At 38.4% G+C, this 18365-nt stretch overlaps 1 long non-coding RNA gene across 2 annotated transcripts in view; it reads left to right on the top strand.

The window, feature by feature from the left end:
* The first annotated feature begins 8 nt into the window (after nt 1-8).
* LOC110990236 (uncharacterized) overlaps nt 9-18365 on the top strand; it is a 28463-nt gene continuing 10106 nt past the window's right edge. Inside the window, exons 1-4 of one of the 2 annotated variants that reach the window (XR_015423965.1) lie at nt 9-349; nt 975-1151; nt 1357-1480; nt 2145-2246. This is a non-coding gene — a long non-coding RNA (uncharacterized LOC110990236). The remainder of the gene's footprint in view (nt 350-974; nt 1152-1356; nt 1481-2144; nt 2247-18365) is intronic. The other variant, XR_015423964.1, reaches the window with a different exon arrangement.

Raw genomic sequence — 18365 nt, 5'->3', positions numbered from 1 at the left:
TATTTTGAAAAATAAAATACACTAGCTCGTCAAGCAACAATTGAAAAGAAATGGAAAAATGACAACTAAGAAGATAATAAGATTTATATTTATATGAGAAACTCCAGTGATGTGGGCCCCGATCTTTGTTGATTTGACACTGCTTTCTATGATGTTTCAACTTGTTGTAAAGTGCACCTATATATTTTGAAGTTGTGGCCTCCATGAGTGTGCAGTAATACAGATTGGAATTCAAACATGGTTTATTTAGTTTCAGTAGTTTGACAGAGAGACAAGAGCAAGCTAGTACCTGGAGGCCGTTCTCTGGAGATATCAGAGATATCTTATCACTGGTGACACTACTCAACAGGTATTGAAACAGTCTACATCATATTCTGATATTAGTCCATGGTTATGGTAATGGTGAGATGCCCGGTTGTTCTGTAAATCTTGACTTTGGGTTTTGTCTTTTAAGTTTTCAACTAATGAGAATCTCCGGCCTTTATGGTTGGGTTGAATTAAACTACAAAAAATGGATGGGATAATTTGGTATGGTTGTACAATTTGTGCAAAAGTGAACAGAACCCATACAGAAGCTGCATCTACAGGCTGCTTGTTGTGAATGAGGAGTGTACTGAAATGAAATGTCCTCCTTCCTGGATCCAAATCACGTACAAGGATGAGTGTGCACATTCCACAAGGGTTGTTTAAAAAATCTGGACGTGTTTTATTTTATCAGCCAACTTTTTACTCACTGAAGACATCCTTCTGTGTCAAATACATGAAAGGTGCAATGCATCAGGTTGTTACAATATGGCATGCTAGCCCACAGTTGGTACAATTTGCTCTTTTCACGCTGCTGCCCCAGGCATGCAAAATCTCGATCTTGATCTTTACAAAATCGGTTCAGTGATTTCCATGTATGTTGCTTAGTCATTGTGTGCATGCTGTGTCGGATTTTATACTATTTTATACTTTTTTATACTTTTTATCAGAAGCTGGGATGATAGTGACACGATTGTACAATCTGCCAGATTGAGGCTCTCCATGCCTACGGCGGCAGCATGCAGAATAAATAACGTGTGTGTCCAGAGTTTCTTTCATGATATCCTTAACACAGGCTGGCTTCTATCATACACACCAAGGATTCAACATTGGCTGGAAAGTATGATGTAAGCCATCTTGACAATAATTCTTTGGGGTTCCACATGCCTGGAAGAAGGTCATTTAGGGAAGCACTTATAACTTACTTTTCTCCATCTTTCTCATTCTCCGCTGCCCTCTGAGAATCAGTTAATCCAAGCTAATGCACTCATGTTGTATTGTCATTTCTTCCTTTTGCATGTTTTTAATGACTGTTGTGTGTGTCCATCTCAGTCAGAGCACAAGCCGCTGAGTGAGCCGCTGTTCATGGTACATCCAACCTCTTATGATGGGGTTCCTGTGCTCGTTGATGAGGTGATCAGACTTTGATCTCTTGCTGCTGCCTGCTGGGTAAAAGGTACGTGGGTCCAATGTTGCTGGTTATTCCAAAGGTATAATTCACTGATTCAGTCCCCTGTGGACTCATATATATTTCATATATGGACCCAAAACAATGATGTCAAGCTATTATTTTTTACTTGGACAGTTATTGCTTCCCACCTCACTGCTTTAGGAAACTAAGCATGATGTCATTATGTTACAGGTCTCTTCACTTTTCCAAAAGTTGACAGGGACAGAGGTCCTTCTCTGTGGATTAATTTAATTTTTGCGTAAACCTGGGTGACATTGCTGTGTATGGGGAGCCATAATTTAATACCATTGATAAATTTTGGATGGCAGGTTAAACGTGAAATATCAGAGAGTGTTTGGCCCAACCCCCTTCGGTGTATGCAAAATCCTATTGAATCAGACGATTTTGGACTGTCTAAATTTTCTTCTTTCTTGGGCTGTTGAAAGAGCCCAAGAAAGTAGAAGGGGTGTCAGTTTAAAATGGCTGCTTCGAAGCTTTAGAATTATGACTTTTCAGGAGTTGTGTTTGCTGATCAACCAACAATTGAAGAGAGTTGAAACAAAGGTCAATACGAAAATGAGAGTTAAAGACTATATAGACATGGCAGTGATGTCTACTTGAATGTCATTCGGCTCTGATTTTTGTTCACTTGACTCTTTGGTTTTATTAGCTGTAGCATTGATGAAGAGACAAGACCAAGTCCCTCGAAGATTGTTTTCTGGAGTTTAACACATCACTGGCAACTGGCATTACTGACGACACAACTCACTCGGTAAGCACTTTATATGATTTCTGATTTGAGCCTAACAATGAAAGTCATGTTCCAGATTTTGAACAATATCTGTACGTAATTTTGTATACATGTACAATTGTTGGATAAAATCTGGAGCATGGCTTATCAGGCTCCACTCTGGAGGATGACGAGAGCATGCTGGATGAAACGTCAAGCACACACCCTACAGTTCTTATCAGAACCATACCTCTTCCAAGGGGGATCTATCCACATGATGTAACCACAAGCCCTGTTTTTAGTCTCCACCATGTAAAGTCTTATTTAATGGAGGTGCATACTTAGGGCAGTTATGCTTCATGGTTTCCCATTTTTAAGCTGGTCTTGTTAGTGGATGGTTTTGCAGCAAATTCGGCTCTATATAAGGCCTAATCCAAACTAAGCTTTTGTCTGTGCCTGTAGGGTTGGTGAAAATCAACTGATCTTGTTGTCATTTTGTTGAACATATCCACTGAAGAATGTTTGATTCTGATATTCCTACATTCAAGAGAACTATACACAAATGAAGGAGAAAGCTTCTCCCTCTTGTACTTGTTAGTCAATCTGTTTTAGTAGTTAGTTTGGCCTGTGTATATGACGATAGTCTTCAAATGGTCGAAAGGTTTACCTTGGTTAATCGTGATGGGTACCATCTCTTCAATTATTTTTATTTATTTGACCATCACAAGAACAAACAAAGCAAAATTAAACACAAATTATGTAAAAAACAACAAAAGCACAAATACAAGTAAATATAAGCAGTGGCAGGGACCAGGGATAAAAATCCGAATACATAACGAGACCAATATCAGTTATACGGGTCAGCAGGAACTGCAAAAGTAGAATAACTACTATTACCCCCGTTTATGCTCATATCGTTAACAAGACAAATTAACCAGAACAAAGGAAACAGTAGTCTACACACAGGTGATCAAAATGACAGCCCAAAAAAGAGAAAAAAAATCTTAGGAGAACGTTTCATTTCCATATTTCCAAACGTAAGAAAATTTTCCCGCAAAGTGAAGGCCATGCTATAAAAAGAATTTTTTTTACTCGTTCTTTTTAATCATGGGAATTTACACATTTAAAAAATATCCAGTTTTAATCAAGTCCTCTGTGCCCTCCTTTTGAGGGGATTTCATTGGCTTGTTGGTAATTTTGGTTTTTTGTCATTTATTATTCATGTGATGCCTTTAATCGTAAATCATGTCATCCTAATTAAACATTTGTCTTTGATTTGCTTATGCCTGTACTCAGTACCACAATTACGGCCAAGATTTGGACTCTAGCACTGTGCCTATCTGTTCTACACGTTAGTCTTCTGCTGCTGGTTGAACAGTGATACGCTCCATGCTGTGACATGCTCAACCTCTCTCATCACTTTCTCATCTTGTCTTTTCTGGAATAGCATGAGCAAATTCCGGCTGCAATATCTGTTGTATAAGAGCACTGAGCCTTTTAGGGGCAATAAAAGTAACAACAGCATGATTTTGATTTCTTCAACATAACAGAACTGGTAATTTGCAACTGTTGCAGTGACCGTTTGTCTTGTGGTGGCAACAAAAGGTTTTGTTGAAAGGTTGCTACTTTGCATGATTTTTCTGTACCATCTGATGTACCTCAAGGAAGTTTCTTGAGCCCAATCCAGTTCTTATGTATACCAACGACTTTCCTTATCACATCGTGTTAGCTAGCACTTTATTTGGTAACAGTGCTCTTGTGTATAGGCCAATATAATGTCAGACTGATGACCTTCAAGATACCCATGGCTTCCAAAGATGTTGTCATGCTAATAAAATGCATCTCAATACATTACTAACGAAACCAAAGCTTTGCTTATACTAGGATGGTCAAAGAAAATAGTGGACCCGAATTGTACCTTAGTTAACATGCAGTTTGAAGCTGATAATGAGTACAAAATTTCTCGGGAAAATCTTGTTATGTCACTACCAAATCAAACAGACTTAGTATGTCTTGCTTTCATCTTGCAAGTTTCTAGTGTTGACTATTCTGGAATACAAGTAGCCTATCTGGTACCTTCACAACAGGAACCTTATACATTGACAAATTAGAACAAAATTCAACGTTGAGCAACCAGAATAATTCTCTAGTGAAGAAGATTTGAAATGGGTTACACGGATTGGTTGCATATGTACATTGAATTTGTCTTTCCGTGAATCTAAAAGCATTAATCTTTTGCTTACATTTGTTGTTAGAGGTCTTCATAGAGCTTTTGACCGTGAAATAGTCTTAGTGAACAGGTGGTATATTGAAACGATCAGGCTGGACAAACCTTAGGGAACGAATTCAAAAACTTCATCATTTTGCCAATTACATGCTCTTGAGATTAACTACATGTACCTGAACGTTTGAGAACTGAAGTTGTTTAAATAACCCTTCAACACGGGATCAACTTACCAAGTACCCACTTGAATTTGAAACTATATGAAACTTGACAGAGTACTGATTGAATTTGCAGTGGAGTACCCTTCTAATAAGGTCGCTGGGACTGGCAAGTTGTGGGAGGGTCACTGTGTTGTTTGGTGCAAGGAAGCACAAAATGGGGGGATTTGAATACCTAAGATTTGCCATTTGGGCCAAATGTGTCAATGGTTTTGCTTTTGCCGGTATTCAAGTGTATTTTGTTATTTCATGGTGTTTTTCTCTTTTTCGGTTTCTACACAATAAATTTCTTTTATTGTTTGGGGGGTACTTATTGTTTAATTGATTGATTTGTTTCTGTAATTAATTTTTATTCTGTTATTTTAATGTATTTGTATGTCATATTTATCTTATTTTGCCAACTGCCAATATATTTTTTCTGTTCGATTTATTTATTGCCATTTCTTGAATCTTGTGCTGTTACTTTATTGTGTATGTGTGTGCACGTTTATGTAAAACCTGGAGCTTCAGAAATGCAGTCTTACGGGTGACAGTTATTGGATTAACTGTGCCTCTCCGGGCATTTGTAAGTTTGTGTTTGTGATTTCAGTGTATTTTGTGTTATGTGTTTTTGTTTAATGTTGCTGTGTTTTTTATCCTGGAAAATGCCGAATAAATGAAATTGTTTCCCTCATTGTACACACGTTACTTGGTCTCTTTTCGACGAAGAGTTTTAATCTCCGAGGTTAAGTTGGTTGACAAATGGTCCGAATGGGCGAGCTTGGGGTGACTCGACAAGGATGCAAATTTCACTATCCCTGGAGAAAATTTTATTTCGATACTGAATACAGTTTCGGGCTTATTCAGCATGATTTTGGGGAAGAAGAACTTTCAGAAGCGTGACGGTCGTGACATCCTTGTTTTTATGTCGTGGTATTGTTTTCTTAGGGTATTGGTGCTGATATACCCATTACTCTCTTTCTCACACACCTATAAAGTATTTTTAGTGAACAAACTTGTGGCAGGGGCATGCCTCCAATCCTTGTGTCCACTGGCCGTACCATTGCCTCTTCCTGAGCAGAGAATGGCTCCATTATACTCGAGCATAAAAGTGCAGAAATTTGTCCAAATGTGGCATTCAGTGTGGCATCTGAAATAGGACATATTCCTCTGTCCATTAGTCGAAGTTTCAGATCCAAATTTGTTATTATTAGGGAAATACCCATCGAAGAAGTCAAGAGTTCATGTCTCATTGCTTGTTATTTTTGTGCAATTCTCCCTTTTTGCACACGCTACTGATCCTCTTCCTGCGCACATGGCTCAATATTTGTGCATTAGGGTCCTGATGCTTGCTACTTTTGTTCAATTTCCCTTTGCCACATTTTACCTGTCCTCCATCTTCCCCAGTAAAGATGGCTCACTATACCCGGGCATTACAAGTCTAAAAGTGCTTCAAATCTAACAGTCTCAGCGACATATGAAAGGGCACACTTTCCTTCATCAGATGACATAGGTTTCATATTTCTAGTTATTGGGGAAATACACGAAAAAAAGAAGGCAAGGGATCTGCAACTGCTTGCCAGATTCGTGACTTTTCCCCTTTCTCCACACTTTAGCAGTCCTCTTCCCGCACAAAGATGGTTCTATGTATTCGAACATAACAGGTGTGAAGATTGTCCAAATCTAGCAATCCTACCACTATCTGAAAGGGCGCATGTTCTAATAATTGATACGTTTCATATCCATCCTTGGTGTGTTTAGGGAAATATGGGACAAAGAGGACGAATTTTTCTCAGACTGCTTGCTGTTTTTTGTGAATTTTTGCATTCGTCCTCACATTACCATTCCTCATCCCGCGCAAATACCGCTCCATATGTTCGACCAAAGAACGTCTAAAAATTGTCTAAATCTGGCAATCCAAGTACCGTGTAAAAGAGCACGTTTCATATCAATGTTAGGAAAATGTTGGCGAAAAAGGCAAACCTTGTCCTACTGCTTGTAACTTTTGTTCAATTCTCTTTTCTAGTACTGCCTGACAGAGAATAAGTTCCACTCTCTATTGAAGAAATTTTCATTATCCTGCTGTTCTAGATAGGGAAATAGTAGCAAAGGTAGGCAAGAGTTTTTGTCCCGCTACTTTTTACTTTACCGTTCGTGTTTTCGTGCATAAATGGCTCCATATGTTTCAGTATAAGGTTTGAAAATTGTCCAAACATGGCGTTCTTGACAGCTACTGAAAGGGCACTTGTTCTCCATTCGTTGACGTATTTAAAGTTTCAGGAAAATTAAATGAAGTTAGGAAAAAGTTTGCATTCCACTGGTTTTTTTTGTAAACCTCTTTTGGTTGAATTTGTTCCATTGTGCTATTATTTAGGACTTTAATTTTAGGTCATTTAATTATTTAGGTATTTATTCATTTTGCTGCTCTACCCCCGTATTCTCAACTTCGTACATATTCCACTCATCTTATTTGCTGCATTGATATCTCAATTGAAATCTCAATTGCACATATTAAAAGCTCTAACATCTAACTATTTCAAGATCTGAAATCGTAAGTAGTCCAAGTTTCAAATCTTGCAGTTATTTCTGAATTTGGTGATTTAGGTATTTCGATATTTTGTCATTTTGCTATATGACCCTTTAATTCTGAAATTTGTTCACCTATCTCATTTGCTGCACACCCATGTTTATTCCAATCTGAATTCCAACATAACTGAAGGTGCATGGATCAAACTTTTTGAAGAAATCAATTCCTCAATAGTCCAAGACTCAAGTTTAGATAGAGATAGTTTGAAATTTGGCTGTTTAGTTACACTGGTATTGAGTATTTTCTTAGCCCCTCTTTTAATTTTGGAAATTCGTACATATTTTAAACTACCGCATTCGCTGCATTCCGATGTATTCCTGTCTGAATATTTATAAATAAAGTTCCAAAAATCTAACCTTTTCAAGGAATCACAACCTGAATAGTCCAAGACTCAAATAGTCCAGGTATTTACACATTTAGCTATTTATTTAGACAGATACTGAGTCTTTTGTTTCCTCTGCCTTAACTTTAAAAATTCGTATATACTTAAGCCTGTTTCATCCCTTTCTTGCCGATGTTTTTCCATCTGAGTTCCAACCTAACTAAAGCTCCAAGAATCTAAATCTTTGAAGAAATCCATTCCTGAATATTCCTAGACTCAAACTGTGCTGATATTTAGAAATCTGGCTATTTAGTAGGACTTTTATTGAGTTGCCTTATCCTTAACTTTTAAAATTCGTACATATTTGACCCTACTGCATTTTCTTTATTCCAATGTTTTCTCGTCTGAATTGCTACATATAACTTAAGCTCGAAAACTCTAAAAGATTCAAGAAATCAATTCCTAAATAGTCCAACACTGAAATCGTGCAGATATTTAGAAATTTAGCTATTTACTATAGAGCCTTTTGAAGCCCTACCCTCAACTGTGGGAATTTGCACATATTATTTTGACCCTACCACATTCGGTGCATTATGAGGCTTTCCCCAATGAATTCTAACATAACTCAATTCGTCAATTGTCCAAGACTCAAATCGTGCAGGTATTTAGAAATTTTGCGATTGAGTTAGAAAGGTACGGTGTCTTTTTGATGCCCTACCCATAACATAAACATTATGGGGTCCGAAATTTATAAGGATGAGAATGAAGATACCTGCAAGACTCAATAGATGACCATCAATATGGGGACAAAAGTCAGCATGAGAATGTATATACATACATCTCTCCATAGATCATCGTCAATATTTGGACTCCATTGATCATCGTCAATATTTGGACTCCATAGATTACCGTTATTATATGATCTCTAGTGTATTAGCTGGATTAGATTACTATCAATATGAAGATACCTTCATAATTCCATAGATTGCCGTCAATATGAGGACATCAGTGTATCAGCATGAGAATGTACATACATAAATTAGTCCATAGATTACCGTCAATATGGGGACTAGACAGACTACCCTCATTATGGGGTCCCAAATTCATGAGAATGAGAATGAACATACGTGCATCAGTCAATAGACTACCGTCAATATGGGGACAACAGAGTACCAGCATGAGAATGTAGATACATACATAACTCCATAGATCACCGTCAATATACGGAGTCCATAGTTTGCCTCATTATGGTGCTCAGTCATGCATGGCAGGAGGGAAACCCACCAAGGTATCGTTTAATAGAAAGAATACTGCTTCTACTTTTCGGAGATCCTTTTACATTATAATAATATCCCATGGTATGGGCAAATTAACAGGGTTAAGTTTTTTTCTGGGACACCCTGTAGATACATATATTACTCCATATTACCGTCAATATGGAAATTCCACAGATTACCGTCATTATAGGGACTCCAGTGTAAATGTAAATATAGATACATACATCACTTCATATATTACCGTCAAAATGGGGGCTCCACAGATTACCGTCATTACAGGGACTCCAGTGTATAAGCAAGCGAGTATAGATACATACATTGCTCCATAGGTTACCGTCATTATATGGGGTCCAAATTTATAAACATGAGAATGAAGATACCTGCATCACTCCATAGACTACCATCATTATCGAGACTCTATGGGTTACCGTCATTATAGGCACTCCAGTTCATAAGCAAAGGAATATATATATCTTTACATTGCTCCATATATTACAATCATTATGTGGTCCGAAATTTATAAGGATGAGAATGAAGATACTTGCGTCACTCAATAGATTACTTTCAATATGGGTACACAAGTGTATAAGCGTGACAATGTATATACAAACATCTTTCCATAGGTCATCGTCAGTATTTGGACTCCATAGATTACCTTTATTTTATTATCCCTAGTGTATTAACTTAGGGATGTATATACTTACATTACTGAGTTAGTATCAATATGGAGACAACAGTCTATGCGCATTTATAAGAATGAGAATGAAGATACCTGCAAGCACTACTTAGATTACTGTCATTATGAGGTCCGAAATTTATAAGAATGACAATGAAGATACCTGCAAGACTCCATAGATTTCCATCAATATGGGGAATCCATAGATTAACGTCATTACGGGGACCCAATAGATTACCGTCAATATGGGGACTCCATAGATTACCCTCACTACAGGGAATCCAGTGTGTTAGAATGTTATTGTAAATAAATGCATCACTCCGTAGATTACTGTCATTATAGGGACTCCTGTTCATTTGCAAGGGAATATAAATACCCTGTACCTGCGTTGTTCCATACATTACCCTTATATTTTTGCGTAATTCTGACTTTGCGGTATACCAGGTCCTGTAATCGCACAGGCATTGCTTCATATATTCGAGCATAAAAGGTCTTAAAATTATCCAAATCTGGCAATCTTTGTGTCACCTCAAAGGGCACATCTTCCCTTATGGATTCATATAAGTTTTATATCAATATTTACAGTAGTTAGGGATATATCTGCAAAAGGAAGTGCGAGTTATTTCTGACTGCTTTATATTTTTGCAAAATTCTGACTTTGCGCCGCACCGGGTGCTGTTCTCGCCCAGAAAATGCTTCATATTTCCCAGCATTAAAGGTAAAAATATCTAAATCTTGCAATCTTGGTGTCATCTGAAAGGCCACATGTTCCCCTATCCATTCATAAAGGTTCATATCCAAATTTGCAGTAGTTAGGGAAATATCTGCCAAAGGAATTGCAAGTTTGTGTCCAACTGCCTGATTTTTTTGCGGAATTCCGGCTTCGTCCTTATCCCGCGCAGAGAATGCTTCCTATAATCGAGCATAAAAGGTCTGAAATTATCTAAATCTTGCAATCTTGTTGTCATCTGAAAGGCCACATGTCTGTCTATCCATTCATATAAGTTTGCTTTCCATATTTGCACATATTGGGAAATATCTGCAATAGAAAGTGGCAGTTCTTGTCTGACTGTTTTATATTTTTGCGGAATTCTGGCTTCGTCTACGCTATACCAGTCCTTAATGAATGCTTCCTATAATCGAGGATAAAGGGTCTGAGAATTATCTAAATCTGGCAATCTTGCTGTCATCTGAAAGGCCACATGTTCCTCTAGCCATTCATATAAGTTGCATATCCATATTTGCAGTAGTTAGGGAAATATCTGCAAAAGGAAGTACGAGTTCTTTCTGACTGCTTTATATTTTTGGGAAATTCTGACTTTGGGCTGCGCCGGGTGCTGTTCTCGCCTAGAGAATGCTTCATATTTCTTAGCATTAAAGGTCTTAAGAAAAATCGAAATCTTGCCATCTTAATCTGGCAATCTTCCTGTCATCTGAAAGGCCACATGTTCCTCTAGCTATTCATATAAGTTTGATTTCCATATTTGCAGAAGTTAGGGAAATATCTGCAAAAGGAAGTGCCAGTTCTTTGACTTCGTCTACGCTATACCGGTCCTTATCCTTCGCAGAGAATGTTTCATATAATCGAGCATAAAAGGTTTAGGAATTATCTAAACCTTCCAATCGTGCTGTCATCTGAAAGGCCACATGCTCCCCTATCTATTCATATAAGTTTCATATCCAAATTTGCAGTAGTTAGGGAAATAGCTGCCAAAGGAAGTGCAAGTTCTTTTCCAACTGCCTCCTTTTTTGCGGAACTCTTGCTTTGTCTGCGCTATACCGGTGCTTATCCTGCGCATAGAATGCTTCATATATTCGAGCATAAAATGTCTAAGAATTATCTAAATTTTGCAATCTTGGTGCCATCGGAAAGGCCACCTGTTTTTCCATGCATTCATATAAGTTCGATTTCAATATTTTCAGTAGCTAGGGAGATATCCGCAAAAGGAAGTGCAAGTTCTTGTCTAACTGTTTGATATTTTTGCGGAATTATGGCTTCGTTTGCGCTATACCGGTCCTGATCCCGCGCAGAGAATGCTTCATATAATCGAGCATAAAAGGTCTATGAATTATCTAAATCTCCCAATCTTGCTGTCATCTGAAAGGCCACATGTTTCCCTGTCCATTCATATAAGTTGCATATCCATATTTGGATTACTTAGGGAAATATTTGCCAAAGGAAGTGCCAGTTCTTTTCTGAATGCTTGATAATTTTTCGGAATTCTGGCTTCGTCTGCGCCAAACCGGTCCTTATTTTTGCGCAGGGCATGCTCCATCTAATCGACCATAAAAGGTCTGAGAATTATCTAAATCTGGCGATCTTTGTGTCATCCAAAAGGCCACATGTTGGTCTATCCATTCATATAAATTTCATATCCATATTTGCAGTAGTTAGCTAAATAACTGCCAAAGGAAGTGCGAGTTCTTTTCAAACTGCCTCCTTTGTTTGCGGAATTCTGGCTTCGTCTGCGCTTTACCGGTCCCTTTCCCGCCCATGGAATACTTCATATATTCAAGAATAAAAGGTCTACGAATTATCTAAATTTTCCAATTTTGCTGTCATCTGAAAGACCGCATGTTCCCCTGTCCATTCATATCAGTTTCATATCCATATTTGCAGTAGTTAGGGAAATATCTGCCAAAGGAAGTGCAAGTTCGTGCCTGAATGTTTGATATTTTTGCGGAATCCTGGCTTCGTCTGCGCTATACCGGTCCTTATCCCGCGCAGAGAATGCTTCATATATTCGAGCATAAAAGGTCTACGAATTATCTAAATCTGGCAATCTTGGTGTCTTCTGAAAGGCCACATGTTTCCCTGTCCATTCATATCCTTTTCATATCCATATTTGGAGTAGTTAGGGAAATATCTGCCAAAGGAAATGCAAGTTATTTTCTGACTGCCTGGTATTTTTGCGGAATTCTGGCTTCGTCTGCGATATACCAGTCCTTATCCCGCGCAGAGAATGCCTCATATAATCGAGCATAAAGGTCTGAGAATTATCTAAATCTGGCAATCTTGGTGTCGTCTGAAAGGCCACATGTTTCCCTGTCCATTCATATAAGTTTCATATCCATATTTGCAGTAGTTAGGGAAATATCTTCCAAAAAACGTGGACGTTCTTGTCCGACTGTTTGATATTTTTGCGGAATTCTGGCTTCGTCTGCGCTATACTGGTCCTTATCCCACTCAGAGAATGCTTCATATAATCGATCATAAAGGTCTGAGAAATATCTAAATCTGGCAATGTTGGTGTCATCTGAAAGGCAACATGTTTCCCTGTCCATTCATATAAGTTTCATATCCATATTTGCAGTAGTTAGGGAAATATCTTCCAAAAAAAGTGGACGTTCTTGTCCGACTGTTTGATATTTTTGCGGAATTCTGGCTTCGTCTACGCTGTACCGGTCCTAATCCCAAGCAGGTAATGCTTCATATAATCGAGCATAAAAGGTCTGCAAATTATCTAAGTCTGGCAATTTTGGTGTCATCTGAAAGGCAACATGTTCCCCTATCTCTTCGTATAAGTTTCATATACATATTTGCAGTAGTTAGGGAAATATCTGCCAAAGGAAAAGCCAGTTCTTGTCTGACTGTTTAATATTTTTGCGGAATTCTGGTTTTGTGTGCGCTATACTGGTCCTTATCCTGCGAAGAGAATGCTTCATATATTCGAGTATAAAAGGTCTAACGATTATCTAACTTTTCCAATCTTGCTGTCATCTGAAAGGCCACATGAACCGCCTATCTATACGTATAAGTTTCATATACATATTGGCAGTAGTTATGGAAATATCTGCCAAAGGAAGTGCCAGTTCTTGTCTAAATGTTTGATGTTTTTGCGGAATTTTGGCTTCGTCTGCGCTATACTGGTCCTTATCCCACGCAGAGAATCCTTCATATATTCGAGCATAAAAGGTCTGAAAATTATATAAATCTGGCAATCTTGGTGTCGTCTGAATGGCCACATGTTTCCCTGTCCATTCATATCAGTTTCATATCCATATTTGCAGTAGTTCGGGAAATAGCGGCCAAAGGAAGTGCCAGTTCTTGTCTGACTGTTTGATGTTTTGCGGAATTCCGGCTTCGTCTGCGCCATACCGGTCCTAATCCCGCCAAGAGAATGCTTCATATATTCGAGCATAAAAGGTCTAAAAATTATCTAAATCTTCCAATCTTGCTGTCATCTGAAGGGCCACATGTTCCCCTTATCTATTGGTATAAGTTTCATATCTATATTTGCAGTAGTTAGGGAAGTAGCTGCCAAACCAAGTGCCAGTTCTTGTCTGACTGTTTGATATTTTTGCGGAATTCTGGCTTCGTCTGCGCTATACTGGTCCTTATCCCGCAAAGATAATGTTTCATATAATCGAGCATAAAAGGTCTGCGAAATATCTAAATCTGGCAATCTTGCTGTCATCTGAATGGCCACATGTTTCCCTGTCCATACATATCAGTTTTATATCCATATTTGCAGTAGTTAGGGAAATATCTGCCAAAGAAAGTGGAGGTTCATGTTTGACTGTTTAATATTTTTGCGGAATTCTGGCTTCGTCTGCGCTATACTGGTCCTTATCCCACTCAGAGAATGCTTCATATAATCGATCATAAAGGTCTGAGAAATATCTAAATCTGGCACTCTTGGTGTCGTCTGAAAGGCCACATGTTTCCCTGTCCATTCATATAAGTTTCATATCCATATTTGCAGTAGTTAGGGAAATATCCTCCAAAAAACGTGGACGTTCTTGTCCGACTGTTTGATATTTTTGCGGAATTCTGGCTTCGTCTGCGCTATACTGGTCCTTATCCCACTCAGAGAATGCTTCATATAATCGATCATAAAGGTCTGAGAATTATCTAAATCTGGCAATGTTGGTGTCATCTGAAAGGCAACATGTTCCCCTATCTATTCGTATAAGTTTCATATCCATATTTGCAGTAGTTAGGGAAATATCTGCCAAAGAAAGTGGAGGTTCTTGTTTGACTGTTTGATATTTTTGCGGAATTCTGGCTTCGTCTGCGCTATACTGGTCCTTATCCCACTCAGAGAATGCTTCATATAATCGAACATAAAAGGTCTGAGAATTATCTAAACCTGGCAATCTTGGTATCATCTGAAAGGCAATATGTTTCCCTGTCCATTCATATAAGTTTCATATCCATATTTGCAGTAGTTAGGGAAATATCTTCCAAAAAAGTGGACGTTCTTGTCCGACTGTTTGATATTTTCGCGGAATTCTGGCTTCGTCTACGCTGTACCGGTCCTAATCCCAAGCAGGTAATGCTTCATATAATCGAGCATAAAAGGTCTGCAAATTATCTAAGTCTGTCAATTTTGGTGTCATCTGAAAGGCAACATGTTCCCCTATCTCTTCGTATAAGTTTCATATACATATTTGCAGTTGTTAGGGAAATATCTGCCAAAGGAAGTGCCAGTTCTTGTCTGACTGTTTAATATTTTTGCGGAATTTTGGCTTCGTGTGCGCTATACTGGTCCTTATCCCACGCAGAGAATCCTTCATATATTCGAGTATAAAAGGTCTGAGAATTATATAAATCTGGCGATCTTGGTGTCATCTGAAAGGCCAAATGTTTCCCTGTCCATTCATATCAGTTTTATTTCCATATTTGCAGTAGTTATGGAAATATCTGCCAAAGGAAATGCAAGTTCTTGTCCAATTGCCTGATTTTTTTGCGGAATTCCGGCTTCGTCTGCGCTATACCGGTCCGAATCCCGCGAAGAGAAAGCTTCATATAATCGATCATAAAAGGTCTGAGAATTATCTAAATCTGGCAATCTTGGTGTCGTCTGAATGGCCACATGTTTCCCTGTCCATTCATATCAGTTTCATATCCATATTTGCAGTAGTTCGGGAAATAGCGGCCAAAGGAAGTGCCAGTTCTTGTCTGACTGTTTGATGTTTTGCGGAATTCCGGCTTCGTCTGCGCCATACCGGTCCTAATCCCGCCAAGAGAATGCTTCATATATTCGAGCATAAAAGGTCTAAAAATTATCTAAATCTTCCAATCTTGCTGTCATCTGAAGGGCCACATGTTCCCCTTATCTATTGGTATAAGTTTCATATCTATATTTGCAGTAGTTAGGGAAGTAGCTGCCAAACCAAGTGCCAGTTCTTGTCTGACTGTTTGATGTTTTTGCGGAATTCTGGCTTCGTCTGCGCTATACTGGTCCTTATCCCACTCGGAGAATGCTTCATATAATCGAGCATAAAAGGTCTGAGAATTATCTAAATCTGGCAATCTTGGTATCATCTGAAAAGCAATATGTTTCTCTGTCCGTCCATATAAGTTTCATATCCATATTTGCAGTTGTTAGGGAAATATCTTCCAAAAAAGGTGGAAGTTCTTGTCCGACTGTTTGATATTTTTGCGGAATTCCGGCTTCTTCTACGCTGTACCGGTCCTAATCCCACGCAGATAATGCTTCATATAATCGAGCATAAAAGGTCTGCAAATTATCTAAGTCTGGCAATTTTGGTGTCATCTGAAAGGCAACATGTTCCCCTATCTCTTCGTATAAGTTTCATATACATATTTGCAGTAGTTAGGGAAATATCTGCCAACGAAAGTGCCAGTTCTTGTTTGACTGTTTGGTATTTTTGCGGAATTCTGGCTTCGTCTGCGCTATATTGGTCCTTATCCCACGCAGGGAATGCTTCTTATAATCGAGCATAAAAGGACTGAGAATAATCTAAATCTGGCAATCTTGGTGTCATCTGAAGGGCCACATTTTTTCTTTACATTCATAGAAGTTTCATATCCATATTTGCAGTAGTTAGGGAAATATTTGCCAAAGAAAATGCAAGTTCTTGTCCAATTGCCTGATTGTTTTTTTCGGAATTCTGGTTTCGCCTGTGCTATACCGGTCCTAATCCCGCGAAGAGAATGCTTCATATATTCGAGAATAAAAGGTCTGAGAATTATCTAAATCTTCCAATGTTTCTGTCATCTGAAAGGCAACATGTTTCCCTATCTATTCGTATACGTTTCATATCCATATTTGCAGTAGTTAGGGAAATATCTGCCAAAGAAAGAGAATGCTTCATATATTCGAGCATAAAAGGTCTGAGAATTATCTGAATCTTCCAATCTTGCTGTCATTTGAAAGGCCAAATGTTTCCCTATCTATTTGTAAAAGTATCATATCCATATTTGCAGTAGTTAGGGAAATATCTGCCAAAGAAAGAGAATGCTTCATATATTCGAGCATAAAAGGTCTGAGAATTATCTAAATCTTCCAATCTTGCTGTCATCTGAAAGGCAACATGTTTCCCTATCTATTCGTATATGTTTCATATCCATATTTGCAGTATTTAGGGAAATATCTGCCAAAGAAAGAGAATGCTTCATATATTCGAGCATAAAAGGTCTGAGAATTATCTAAATCTTCCAATCCTGCAGTCATCTGAAAGGCAACATGTTTCCCTAACTATTCGTATAAGTGTCATATCCATATTTGCAGTAGTTAGGGAAATATCTGCCAAAGAAAGTGGAGGTTCTTGTTCGACTGTTTGATATTTTTGCGGAATTCTGGCTTCGTCTGCACTATACTAGTCCTTATCCCACTCAGAGAATGCTTCATATAATCGATCATAAAAGGTCTGAGAATTATATAAATCTGGCAATCTTGGTGTCGTCTGAAAGGCCACGTTTCCCTATCTCTTTGAAGGGAACCGTTCCTCAATAAGGGCGCCCTCATCCTTCCAATACGCGTATCGGAGGTACTTAACATAAAGTGGGCGGTGTGAAGGTGATCTCCTTTCTTTTGGTCTCGAATGTAGAACTGTACTCTCTACATTTCGCTTCTATTAATTTGCAGAAATTGTACGATTTACGGGGCCCAATGTGGTAACTGCTTTCTGTTCTACAACGTGCCTACTGTATTGGTTAGCTAGCCGTGTAAACCTTTGACCATTCATTGTATTGTTTTTTACGGTGCGTTTTGCCATTACATTACATCAACAGTTTTTATATTTAATAAATTGTTGTTCTGGAGTTAGACATCATTTATTGGTCACGTGTTCTCCAAGTGCTCGTCCGCTTTACTTAGGGGACCGTTCCTCCTTCCTCCCACTGTCCAACTGACGTGGGGCTGGTCTGTTACATATTCATATAAGTTTCCATATTTGCCGTAGTTAGGGAAATAGCTGCAAAAAGAAGTGCGAGTTCGACTGCTTTATATTTCTATGAGATTCTGACTTTGCGCTATACCGCGTCCTGTACTTCCACAGAGAACGCTTCATATATTCGGGCATTTAAGGTCTTAAAAATATTTAAATCTGGCAATCTTTGTGTCAGCTGAAAGGACACATGTTCCTCAATCCATTCATATAAGTTTGATTTCCATATTACAGTAGTTAGGGAAAAAGCAGCCAAAGGAAGTGCAAGTTCTTTTCCAACTGCCTCATATTTTTGCGGAATTCTGACTTCGTCTGCGCTCTACCGGTCCTTATCCCGCACAGAGAGTGCCTCATATATTCGAGCATAAAAGGTCTAAGAATGATCTAAATCTTGCAATCTTTGTGTCATCTGAAAGGCAACATGTTCCTCTATCCATTCATATACGTTTTATACACATATTTGCAGTATTTAGGGAAATATCTGCAAAGCGAAGTAAGAGTTCTTGTCTTGCTGCTTTATATTTTTGCGTAATTCTGAATCGGATAAGAAATGATGGCTCTATCCCATTCATTCATTCTCGGGCCAAATTATCTATGAAACGGTCATTGCTGGGTTCGGATACGTTACAGTAATCAGTTTGTGGGATCACTTGGGCACATGGAATTGAAGACTGCCAGCTCTCCTGACTTGACATGTTGGAGTTATTGGTCTGGAGTGAGATTATCCCCCGAGAAGACA

Source organism: Acanthaster planci, unplaced genomic scaffold, assembly GCF_054643075.1.
Source record: "Acanthaster planci isolate LZ-2023a unplaced genomic scaffold, COTS_SCS Contig54, whole genome shotgun sequence".
Taxonomy (NCBI): domain Eukaryota; kingdom Metazoa; phylum Echinodermata; class Asteroidea; order Valvatida; family Acanthasteridae; genus Acanthaster; species Acanthaster planci.
This window is presented reverse-complemented; position numbering and strand designations above follow the sequence as displayed.